The following is a 4,868-nucleotide window of genomic DNA, read 5'->3' as shown; positions in this document are numbered from 1 at the left end:
GTTTATTAACTATCTGACAACCAGGATAGAGGGTGGGGGTGACAATGAGGACCTTCATTAAACCTGTGTCATGGGGAAACTGGAAGGAGAGGATGGACATAAGAAATATTGAAAAGGAAAGAAAGTAAATATCAAAGGCGAGCAAAAACTCAAAAATTATCTGAGTTGTTAAAAAAAAAAATGGAACATTGGGCAGACACTGCTGCCAAAGTAAGAAATGGTGAAATCAGGAGAAATAATATTAGGAGGAAAAGTAACAGACTTTGGTTTCCTTATTTGGTCTGAAGTGAGGACATTTGAGGGCCAGGTATGAGTTCTCATTATTCTGAAGCAACACACATCCTTCCAAGGTGATCTAATTAGACATGGGATATGGAAACATGGGTTGCAGGAAAAATCAGCCAGCAAGTTCCCAAAGAATTTAGTATATGATGAATCCAAAGATGGGTGGAGTTTCAAGAGGGAAAATGAAATTGCTTTTTGAAAGTCATATTCTAAGGGCAGAGCCAAGATGGAGGAGTAAAAGCAGTGACTTGCTTCAGCTCTCCCCCCAAAACCTCCAAATACCTATAAAAAATAGCTCTAAACAAATTCTAAAGCAGCAGAACCCACAAAAAGACAGAGTGAAGCAAATTTCCAGCCCAAGGTAACCCTGGGTGGTTTATCGGAAAGGTATATCATGTCAGGCTGGGAGAGGAACACAGTTCATTGTGGGTGTGAATGCCACAGCAAACCTGGAACAGGCCTCAGAGGACGGAATCGCAGGCAGCTGTGGCCGTTTCCAGACTTCTTAATCCATGAATGCCAAAGACAACTTAGAAGATCACTGGGAAAAGTCAGTTTCTACAGTGGTGAAAGAGAAGCACAGTGGGGTTCCAGCCCCAGTCCCAGAGCTTGGCCCCGGGGTGGTAACTGCCTCCTGAGATTCTGGCCCACATAATGAGGGGGAATTGAGTGGCTGATCAGAGGGGGATTGCAGGGATCTCTCTGCTGGTGCAGGATTCTCTTGTTTTGCCCAAGCTTGGATCTGGGTCACAGTTCTGGGTGGAGGTCCTGGGGCAAGGAGGAGGGCTGGAGTGGTGGAGCTTGTAGTGTCTGTGAAGAGAGAATCCTCCTCACAGTTCCAAGACAGAAAAGTCACTCACAGACCAGATCACAGGCCAGAAAAGGAGTAAACACCTCGCCCTTGATCATAGCACCTTGGAAGAAGTGAAAATTTACAGGTCTCTAGAAGTATCTCTGAAAACAGCTGCACAAAACCCCTGAAGCTTGGGACAGTACATTCTCCACACTGGAAACAGACCCCTACCTTAACAAAGAGTTTATAACTCAAGTAATTGGCTGGGATCATGAGCAAGCAGTGCAAAAAGAGTCAAACTATATTATCTTACTTTGATGACAAAGAAGATCAAAACATACAACCAGAAGACAATGAAGGCAAAGCTCCTACATCCAAAGCCTCCAAGAAAAGTATGAATTGGTCACAGGCCATGGAAGAGCTCAAAAAGAATTTTGAGAAGCAACTAAGAGAAGTAGAGAAAAAAGTGAGAGTGATGCTAAAGGAGATCCAAAAAAATACTGAATAAAATAACACCATAAAAAAATAGTCTAACCCAATTGGTAAAAGAGGTCCAAAATCCCAATGAGGAGAAAAATGCCCTAAAAAGCAAAATTGGTCAAATGGAAAAGGAAGTCCAAAAGCTTACTGAAGAAAATACTTCCTTTGGGGCAGCTAGGTGGTGCAGTGGATAGAGCAATAGCCCTGAAATCAGGAGGACCCTAGTTCAAATCTGGCCACAGACCAAACACTTGCCATTTACTAGCTATGTGAACCCTAATTGCCAAAAAAAAAAAAGGAAATTCAAAGAAAATGGAAAATGCTTCCTTAAAAATTAGAATGGAGTCATTGGAAGCTAGTGACAATTTGACAAATCAAGACACTGTAACACTAATGCAAAGAATGAAAAAATAGAAGAGAATGTGAAGTATCTCATTGGAAAAACAACTGACCTGGAAAATAGATCCAGGAGAGAGAATTTAAAAATTATTAGACTATCTGAAAGCCATGATCAAAAAAAAAAAACTAGACATCATCTTTCAAGAAGTTATCAAGGAAAACTGCCCTGATGTTTTAGAACTAGAGGACAAAATAGAAATTGAAAGAATCCACTGATCACCTCCTGAAAGAGATCCCAAAGGAAAACTCCTAGGAATATTGTAGCCAAATTCCAGAATTCCCAGGTCAAGGAGAAAATATTGCAGGCAACCGGAAAGAAACATTTCAAGTATTATGGAAACACAATCAGGATAACACAAGATTTAGCAGCTTCTACATTAAAGGGCCGGAGGGAATAGAGTATAACATTATGGATGGCACAGGAGACAGGATTACAACCAAGACTCACCTACCCAGCAAAACTGAGTATAATCCTTCAGGGTAAGAAATGGTCATTCAATGAAATAGGGGACTTTCAAGCATTCCTAAGGTAAAGATCAGAGCTGAATATAAAATTTTACTTTCAAATACAAGATTCAAGTGAAATATGGAAGAGGTAAACAGGAAAAAGAAATCATAAGAGACTTATTAAGGTTGAACTGTTTACATTCCTGCAGGGAAAGATGGTATTTGTAACTCAGGAGTACTTTGTCAGTATTAGGGTAGTGAGAGGGAAAAAAATTATATGTATGTATGGATAGATAGATAGATAGATAGATAGATAGATAGATAGATAGATAGAGGGCACAGGGTGAGTTGAAGATGAAGGGGTGATATCTGGAAAATAAAATTAAGGGGTGAGGGGGATTATAACGGGAGAAGGAGAAAGGGAGAAGTTGAATGGGGTAAATGATCTCACATGAAACAGACAACAAAAGGCTTTTGCAGTGGAGGGAAATGGGGGAAGGTGTAAGGGAATGAGTGAATCTTATTCTCATAGGATTTGGCTTAAGAAAGAATAACATACACAGTGGGGTATGGAAATCTGTCTTACCCTACAGGAAAACAAGGCGGGGGAGGAGACAAGAGAGGAGGGGTTTGATAGAGGGGAGGCCAGATTGCGGGAGGGAATAATGAAAAACAAACACTTCTGAGGAGGGACAGGGTCAAAGGAGAGAATAGAATAAATGGGGGGTAGGATAGGATGAAGGGAAATATACTTAGTTTTTCACAACATGACTACTGTGGAAGTGTTTTGCATGACTACATATCTATAACCTATATTGAGATGCTTGCCTTTTCAATGAGAGTGGGTGGGGAGGGAGGAAGGGAGAAAAGTTGTAACCCAAAATTTTTAAAACACACATTAAAAAAATAAAAATAAAAAGTCATATCCTGTCACCAAGACTAGGCTGAGCCTATTTCCACTGCCTAGGGACCCCAGAGTCCTAAGAGGGGGCAAACAAATGGACTGAGGTCGTTGATCTATTGTATCATTTTTGAAAAGAAAAATATTCTTAGCACTTTCTCTTGGACTTTCTTGGTCCTGACCTCACAGATGACATGATTGACAACAGGTGTGATCACCACATATAGATTGGCCAGAACAATATGGATGTATTGGGGCACTTTCTTTCCAAAGCAATGGGTCATAAAGGAGAATAAGGCAGCTGTATAAAAGGCTAGCATGACACAGACATGAGACCCACAGGTGCTGAGGACCTTGAGGCAGACATCCTGAGAGGGAAGACAGAAGACAGCTAGGAGGATTTGCATGTAGGAGAAAGCAATGGCTAAGATGTCCAAAAAGAGGTTACAAATAGTGCCCAATCCATAGGTAATATTAACTTTGATGCTGGCACAAGCCAGTCGAGCAAGGCCCATGTGCTCACAGTAGGTGTGAGGGATGATGTGGTTCCCACAGAATGGTAGCCAAAGGATCAAGAACACAAAAGGAATTACGGTGAGGAAAGATCTGACTACAACCCCAAGGCCCATCATGATGATCACCCTGTTGGTAAGGACAGAGCTATAATGAAGGGGGTTACAGAGAGCCACATATCAGTCATAGGCCACAGATACTAGCACAACTGATTCCATGCCAGTAAAGTAGTGAATGAAGAACATCTGACTGAGAGAGGCCCCAAGGCTAATTTCCCTCAACATAAGCCAGAAGATACTCAGCATCTTGGGGATAGTGGCTGCGGACAAGCCCAGGTTAATACTGGATAACATGGCCAGGAAGTCGAACATGGGTTGGTGGAGTGACTTCTCAGTCTTAATAACAAAGAGAATAGTGATGTTCCCCACAAATGCAATGAAATACATAGCGCAGAATGCAAAGACAATCCAGTTGTAGAAAGCGTCCAGTCCTGGGATACCCAGCAGCAGGAAGGAGAAGGAATGGAACTCTGTGTCATTGGTAGAATGCATCCTTTGAGTAATTGCTAACGGCCACAGTCACTGTGGAATGATTCTCATTTAATTTACTGGGCATCGATTCATCCCTTTGACTCTCTGTTATCCTAGAGATAAACAAAGAACATGTAAGTTTCTTTCATTCATCAAACGTGCAAGTTTTAGAATAATATGATCTTAGAACAGGATGAGAACTCAGAGGCTTATCCAACTTGAACCTCAACAGGTAGATCCCTGGAAATGACATCACTAACAGGTGGAAATAAACCTCTATTTAAAGTTTTCTAGACATGGGGAATTCAAAGTCTATTCCCCTTCTGTAAAGCTTGATACACTAGGGCATCTTCCTTTATATAGATTTAGATTGTTGCTTTCTGTAACTTCCTTGCACTCAACCTAGTTGTATATTTTGGGATCAACTGAGAGCCACTCAGAATTTGAAAATACCTATGTCCTATTTAGGACTTCTCCAGGCTAATCACCCTAAATTCCCTTATCTTTTTATGTATCATAT

At 41.1% G+C, this 4,868-nt stretch overlaps 1 pseudogene; it reads right to left on the bottom strand.

Moving 5' to 3' along the window:
* Window positions 1–3,421: 3,421 nt before the first annotated feature.
* LOC110195104 (olfactory receptor 52E2-like) lies at window positions 3,422–4,369 on the bottom strand (annotated as a pseudogene).
* Window positions 4,370–4,868: the final 499 nt, after the last annotated feature.

This window comes from Phascolarctos cinereus, unplaced genomic scaffold (genome assembly GCF_003287225.1).
Source record: "Phascolarctos cinereus isolate Bilbo 61053 unplaced genomic scaffold, phaCin_HiC Scaffold_726;HRSCAF=1367, whole genome shotgun sequence".
NCBI classification, from domain to species: Eukaryota; Metazoa; Chordata; class Mammalia; order Diprotodontia; family Phascolarctidae; genus Phascolarctos; species Phascolarctos cinereus.
The sequence above is the reverse complement of the archived record's forward strand: the minus strand, read 5'-3'. Positions and strand labels throughout refer to the sequence as shown.